The sequence below is a fragment of the Pyrgilauda ruficollis genome, unplaced genomic scaffold (genome assembly GCF_017590135.1).
Source record: "Pyrgilauda ruficollis isolate IOZ18807 unplaced genomic scaffold, ASM1759013v1 scaffold93, whole genome shotgun sequence".
Classification (NCBI taxonomy): domain Eukaryota; kingdom Metazoa; phylum Chordata; class Aves; order Passeriformes; family Passeridae; genus Pyrgilauda; species Pyrgilauda ruficollis.
Genome location: NW_024531377.1, coordinates 2378959 through 2386997, shown reverse-complemented (window position 1 = coordinate 2386997; position 8039 = coordinate 2378959).

The following is an 8039-nucleotide window of genomic DNA, read 5'->3' as shown; positions in this document are numbered from 1 at the left end:
ACTCCAAGGGAAACAAAATCTGTTGTCCTTAGCAGTTGTAATTTAAAAGCCAAATTCTGCTCATGTTTGTAATGGCATAAATTTGAATTTGATTGAACTCTGGATTAACATTGCTGCAAATGAGACCAAAATGTGACTTCCAAAGTTCATGAGGTAACAAGTAGTTTTGTAGCCAACCTTGTTAATCTTACATATGTAAGTTCTGTGCTGTGAGATGCCACCTTGGACCAAAATACCTGTGGCACATTTGATATCTTTTTAATGGTCCTAGTCAGAATTTTTTTTTTTTTAATTTTTTTTATTTTTTTTTATTTTTATTCTATCAGCAGATGTGGCCAGATTGGTAAAATTCCACTAGGTTACACTTTACCATTCCCATGAAGTTTGTATACTGAGTGAAAAAAATAATGGCATGCTGCCTAGATCCTGAGATTTTGGTTCAAGTATTTCATGGACTTTCAGGTTCAAAAGGGCTGCAATTACATCGAGTTTCAATTGCTACATAAGGCAAGCCAGCTTGTGAGATTCTGACAGTGCAGAGATGGATAGGGGGCAGTCTAAAAAGACTGCAATAATTTCCGTAATTAAATATTGGTTTAATAGTCAATACAAGTTAATTAGATAAAAATTATAGCTCACAAAATGTTGATAAAAATCAGAAATGCCTGTATTATATTGATTTAAAATTTTTTTTGTAATAATATGAAATAGTTTGGAAAGCAGTTAATATTTCTGTTTTTCCTGGGAGTTCATTAAAGTAGAAGTTCTTGAGTTAGACAAAGATATGTAAACTTAGAAGGGAGAATAATTCCAAGTCTTAGTGTTCATTTCAAAAAGTAGTTGTGGTATCCATCTTCAGCTTGTTCACTTTCTCACCTCTTCCACTGACATCCAGGAGGGTTACGTTATTTCAAGGTCAATATTTCTAAGGGTGATCCTCTCCAAGGGAGCAGGACCTTGTGTAATTGGCCATCAGTCAGAAAATGCATTTATAATGATAAAACATGGAATGATTTCTGCTTGTCCTTATATAACTTACAAAGCATACAGTTCTTTTTCCCCCAACTCAATGTCAAATTAATGGAGTCTGTCAGCTGTTTAGGTAATGAGTTAGAGCAGATATTATGTTTTTGGAGGAGATGTGTGTGTGTTGCATTGTCAGGCCAGAATCCAGGAAGATTAATGCTTTCAACCCTCTTGACAATCAGATGATCTCCCTGAATATACAGTGCCCAGTAGCCCTAAAGAAAGACTATTTTGTAAAACCTTTTAATGATTGCTGGCAGAAATTCAAGAAAAAGGCATTTTGATTTACACCAACATGAAGTGAGATTGGAATCAAGATCTAAATGACAGGCACTTTTGCTTAGCCTCATATGCCTCATTTTTCTGTTAATTTATTTCTTTTTTGTCTTCAGAAATGTTTCACTGGTGTGGATAAGGAGTCAGTGCAATGCTTGGGAACAGCCCTAGGAGATGATTGACCCCAATTCTTTAATTTCCCACCTGGGCTTAGCAGTGTTGTGTTTTTGCAGAAGTCAATAGTTATCACCTGAAGTTGAAAAGCTGGGGCTGATACCAAAATTCCCTGCCTACCTATTACCTATCCAGCCACTGCAGCAGCAGCACCCATCTCCAAGGTGTGGTCTTTAAACTTCTTGTAAAGCTCATGGAAGGAGTGAGACCCCTCCAAAAAAGCAATCTCAAGTCATGCAAACGGTATAAAGATCCATCCAGGGTAAGCCAGGGAGCTCTGGGCAGAGGCATGAACATGGAGACCAGCTCACCCTGGAGCTGGGATCCTGGAGGCAAGCAGCTGCATCCACTCAGCATGCAGAGCTGCAAAGCACCACACCTGTCATTTGGGAGGAGGAAATCCTTGCACACTCATCCTTGGCTTTTAAAGAGCTTCCACAAAGGGAAAAAATGCTGCCTGTAAGAGGAAGAGAGCTTGGGTTTGGTGCCTTTCCTGCTCAAAGGTAGCTTGGATTTGTGTGTCCCCTCTTCCAGATGAGTGGTGCAGCTCTTGGTTGGGGCTTGAGCACCTGCAAGCTGCTGCCTGGAGTAAGGGAAGGTAAGAGATGGTTTTTATTATATTTTATAGTTTTCTATGACTTTTACTTGCCTTTTTTTTTTTTTTTCCTACAATTTCTGATTCAGATTAGCTGAGAGATCTTTGCTTCCGTGGCTTTATTGTGTTTCTCTGTTGTGCACTGTTATTGCTAATGCCCTTCTGAGATGTGTGCTCTACCAGCTGTCTCTGGAACACTTCACTTGTTTTCTCATCAGGACACACTCTGGTTCTCCTACTTAGCTTAGCCTACTGTGGATGAAAGGAAGGGTTTCATCAGGCTTACCAGGGCCAGTCTTGTTTGAATACCAGCCAAGGAGACTAAAACTGAATCCTCAGAGGGTGGCTTGCATCACCAAAGCCCAATGAAGCAGGGAAGGGCCACAGATGACTTCTTAGTGCAGTGCTTCTAATTACTTACCTGTTTGGATTTGGAGTAATTATCTACTTCTGTGTGTTAATTTGGGATGTCCCACTGCCCTTCTTGAGCTGTGCTCCCCCACGTACAACCTCTCAGCTGTGCGTTCCCTGATGTGTTTCACATCTCATCCCTTGGCCTCCTCTGAGCTTCCTGCTCCCCGCAAAGGCATTTGGGCCAGCAAGCCTTGGCACACTTCAGCTCTCTCCAGTCCCACCACTCCTGCCCTGGCCCTGCCAGCCTGAGTTTCCAGAGGAACAGGTCCTTAAGGCCCATGGAGCCCTCCCTGTATGTTCACCGCCTGGCTAGCAGGCACTGCTACCCTGAGACATGTAGGGCACTTGATTTTTCCTCCCTATTTCCAGCTCTCCCACAGCATCCTTTCCTACTTATTTCAGTGCTAGTTTGCTCTGTTCACGCTCTCCTGCATCCCCACACCAGCCCAAGAAGCCAAAGTCGTTGCCAGCTGTGGGTTTGGTGCTGCCCTGTCGTGTTCTTGCTGCCTCCCCCGAGCACAGATGAAGGCTGTGTGTGAAGGGGAGCTGAAAAAGGCTCTGACTTAGGCAGCCAGCAGTTGCTGCATGCCCAGATCACACAGCAAGCACCCTTTGGCTCAACTCTCCTGTCTCCGCCTCGTTCCTTTTGGCTCAGAGTAAGTGTGGGATTGTGTGCGTGGCTGCCAGAGGTGAGTGTTTTCCAGATAAAATGAAGCAGAAGAATATGGGTGGGATAAATATCAGAAAGATGTTTCATGGATCTGCCCCTACTTTCCATTTTCCCTTTTTTCTCAGTGTGCTATGTGCCTTTCTCAAGAGAAGGCCAGCCAGAAGATCCTAATCTTTGCTGCCATGAGGGCACTCCTTGGTGCAGCTGCTGAGAATGGGGCCAGGTTGTATCAGTGTGGGATGTCAGCCTCCACTTCAGTTGCTTTGGGGTCAAATAAATGGGAACAGGGTGCACTTCTTGTGAGTTCATATATAATTGCTTCAGCTCCACGGATGAAATTTGTTCAGCACACCTCTTCGTTGTGAAAAATGTAGAGGTCAAGATAGTCCCTTTTCACACCTTTCATCATTATTTTTTGATGTGTGTCTTGTTTAGATGAGCAACTGAGGAAACTTTAAAAAGATAAGCAAATATTCTCTTTAAAAAAAAAAAGTTTTGCTGTTTTGACCTTTATTATAAATATTTAAATATTATGTTTATTTAATTGATATAAATATTTAATTGATTACCAAATCCTAAAAGATGGAGGGAGCTTCAATGCTCCCTATGTGTCCATGAAACCTTTGTACAGATTTGTGTTCTGCTAAGGGGAGTAGGAGGCTCAGAATGGAAAATAAAGCAAACATTTTAATTTGTGATAAATAAAAACTGAAGCAGATGAGTGATTTTTAATTCTATACTTTTTAAATTTGTGAGCGTGTGTGGAGAGTGAAGTACTTTTAACAACAAGGAGTTATTTGCTTTTTTTTTATTTGTCTCTGATGTCAGAATGCCGTTCAGTTATTGAAATTGCATGGGTGTGAGCAATCTCATGAAAAGCAAGTTGAGAAAATTTGTAGGACTGAAGTTAGTTGTATGCATCAATCCCACTTAGTTTAAGGGATGAATGGTGAAGGTACAGCTACCCATGGATCCTCTTGTCCTGAAAAGGTCTTCTAAAGAGGTAAATACTTGCTGAAGCTGCCATGGGACGCAGGTGTGTATCCCATCCTCCATCCATCTAGATGAAGCAGTGAAACCCAACTTTTATAACCCAGTCCATTTGTCTAAGTTCAATTACTCCAAGGTCATGCAGATGTGACAGGTTGGAAATTATCCCAGGGTGTAGTTGTACATCAGTCTTTAGATGTGACTTTACTTCTATATAATAACTGATGCAATTTAGGTGTGCAAAAGAAAACTGAATTATGGATGGTCCAGGAAACTGCCTTTTTGGGCAGACACATTTTTGAGAGAGCACTGGTTTGATGAACCAGCTTGGTGCCAACCCAGATCTAACCAGATTGTTCTTGTGCCAAAGTCAAGGCAGATGGCTTGTGAGAAATGGCTTGCAGAATGGAAAAGAACAGCAGGAAGTTTTCACTGGTTTGGAAAGGCTCAGTCTTGATTCAGAAATTGTGTTCCAGAAGAAAAGCACAAGCTGTTTGGGAAACAAAGATATGTCTGAGGCTCTCCTGTCCCCTCTGTCCCTGGCTTGGGATGTCATGGGAGAGCTGCAGCACAAGGGGTTCAAATGTGGCATTATTTCACTTGTTCCACATACCAAAAGTGCAAAGGGAAGATCCCTCTGTCACCTCTCAAATTAGGCAGACCCAACCTGATCCATTTCCCTAAGGACCCTTTCATGGAAGAGCACTGTTAGTGTGGATGGCAAGTCACTGCAGAGGGCAGGGTGGCTGTAGGAATGCGCCTGTTTTTCTAAGGCTTGTGAGAACTGGCCCAAGACAAACAACTTAATAGGTGCCCAGATCTGTGGGATGGCTGGAGTGTGGAACTCCTTGTGCATCCAGTCACGGTCTGACTGAGTGATGTGTGGTGAGAGGCACACCTCATTCTCTCTGAAATCAAAAGCACTTGGTATCAGGCCAAGATGTATCTGAAACCGAAAAATCTTTTGAAATCCCATGACAGTTATAGTCCATCCAGATGAAAATTAGCTCTAAGTTCAATCCTTAATTACCCCTACTCTTTCTTTGCTCATTAATACTAAAGCTGTACACAAATGTACTTATTCAGTATGGCTTGAGCCCAGCCTTTAAATATGTTTAACATTGCAAAGAGTGAGAAATGCACAGGGCAGAAACATGAAGATGTGATGTAAAATGCAAGTTACTACCAAAAACTTGCACCATCCCCTGTCACACTGCTGCCATTCAAATCAGCACTCACGGGACTGAGTAGGGATTCCACTTCCATAGCTTAAACATCCAGGTGCTCCTGCAAACAGGACTGCCCAGTGTGGATCTACCATTTCCATAATGCTGTTGGGATAAATCCAACATCATCAATACCTAAATAGATAGGAAAACAATAGCAAAGTTTTACATAGTGCTTTTATATTTAGCACTTTCCAGACCTTCAAGCATCCCTCTTCACAGGCCAGTGTTACTGAAAGTTAAGAGCTGAGGCATCTGGAAGCCAACTCTCTCATCAATGGCACGTGGGGAGTCCCTGGTCCTTCATTATTTTTCAGGGGTAAATAGCAATTTCTGTGTGAGCTGGTACTTTGGGTTCTCAGCTCTGCTCCTGCAGGCTCAGATGTGATGCAACAAGGAGAACATCCACAGCTGGATCTGCTGCATCCCTTTCAAGTCTGCAGAGTAGTCCATTGATTCATCTGGCTCTCATATCCTCAATTTCCCTGATTGTTTGTTATATTAAGAACCTGTGTTCCTAATGTTTATTATTATACATTAGATATCTCTAATAATTAGGTGTTAAGATACCTCTAATAATTTCCTGCCTAGTAGGCCACGTACTTAAATCCCAACTCCAAGACATCGGTATTTATGTTTCTGCACAGGAGAAACATCCACTGATGCAAAGGAAACTTGCCCAAATGAATTAAAAGATCAACCAACTCTGTCTGTTTTTCTCCAGTGCTAGTTGCTCACAAGCTCTCCTGTGTCTGTACATCTGCATTTTCTGTAAGGACTGTTCCTGCACCTCAGCATCCTCAGTGAGTTTTCTTCATGCCTTCCACTGAAATAATTTGGAGTTAAAGCAGAAGTGAGATCACTTCTGTATGCTGTGATGTGGTGTTACTACTCTTGCAGTAAGAAAAGCCCAACACAGTGATATTGAGAAACCATTTATGATGTATATGCATCTAAATCCATTCTATTTTCTGCTATGAGGAAGTTGTGATTTTTTTTGTCTCCTTGACTTGATTTTTTTCCGTTTGTTCTCAGATCTTGTCATAATACAAAAGTTGCAAATGAAGGCACAAGTTTTACAGTTTTGTCTTTTCAGATTTTCTTTTTTTTTGGCATAGAGACCCCACAGTGTAATGTGCCTTAATTAATGGAAAGCAAGAATGGATTGCATAAACTCCCAGTGAATATTGTCTTAGCAAATTAAATCTGATTTAACGCTTTAAGCCGAAGACATATTTGCATAGCTAATGAAACTGATTAACTTGGAATTAATTTGCAATGTTTAGTCATATGGCTTAAAACTAAAGTGATGTTAGTAATGTGTTGATTATTATTAGTACTCAAGATAATCAGGCTTGCTGGATGATTAAATGTAAATACACAGTAAAAAAATTGGTTCAGGTTAATAAACAATTTCAAATAGGAAAATGCCCCATGATGATAAAGTCAAATGAAGGAGTGTTAATTGGACAAGCAGAAGTTAAGACAGCTCGAGTTCCTTCTTGTCTGCTGGAAGTGGGTGAAAAGCTGCTTCTTTTTAGCTTCCCTGTGATTTGATAATGATTTCTTTGTGGTCTGTGTTACACTTGTGCCCGGGAACACTCAGTATGGGCCACGGACCTGACGTACCCAAGTGCTGTACAAACAGATCTCGGTGAGCCCAGGGAAGTGTGGGCAGGAGCTGATGGGTGGAGGAGATGGTTTGTGTGCATGGACAGCAGGGACCTTGGTTTGCCAGAAGCTTCATTGCAGCTGTGATTTTTTTTTTCCCCCCCTTAATTCTGCCAGCTTGGTAGGGAAGTTTTGCAATGAGGACAATGCAGAGGTTTTCAGAGATGTATAGGAAAATCCCCCTTAAGAGAAGATATGTAGTGGACAAAGCATGGAAGTGCATGCTTAAAAATGAAGTGGTGGTTGTGCTAAGAGGTGGTACTGCTGACTTGTAAGGATGCAGAGGTTACCGGTCCCTTTGCATAAAATTGGCTATTTAAATAGAAGTTTTTTCTGTGCTTTGAATTTTCCTAGTTGAGAGTCAGATCAGAGGCGACTAGACAATTTCTTCACTTGGTTACACTAATGTAAATACCAATTAAATGGCTGTACAAATTTGTTTTCATACAGCTGTAAGCAGAATTTGACCCAGAGAATCATCCTTTGACCCCACATTAGCACACTCTTATGCTTTGCTTATGATTTAGGTGGAAGAAGTATAAATCAAATCAACTTTTGCTCATGAAGAAGAGCTGCTATTCTGTTTGAGTTCTCTCAGACTCTTTCTTAGGCTGGAGTGTCCACAGAGCTTATAAAGAGCAAAGACAACATTGGAGGATGGCAAATACCCTCTTCTGGGTCTGATAAATATGCCAGTTTGGGCCAGCGGATTGTTGTGGCCAATGTGCTGGAGTCAGTGTGAAAGATCATGTGAGCTTTCCTCATCCACTTCACTGTGAAGTCTGTAGTGAGATTTACCTCAGTGTCCAAAGTAAAACCAATGGTCGTATGACTATTTTTGTTTCTGAAGGTGCTGTGAAACTTGCAGCAGAAGGGTAACAACAAGCACGAGGTGATGCACGCACGGTGGCTGTCAGCAGCAGGGAAACAGATGGAAAGTGCAAAATGACGTGTTCCATGTCCCATTGCATCTCCTCATCACGTCTCTTTACACTTC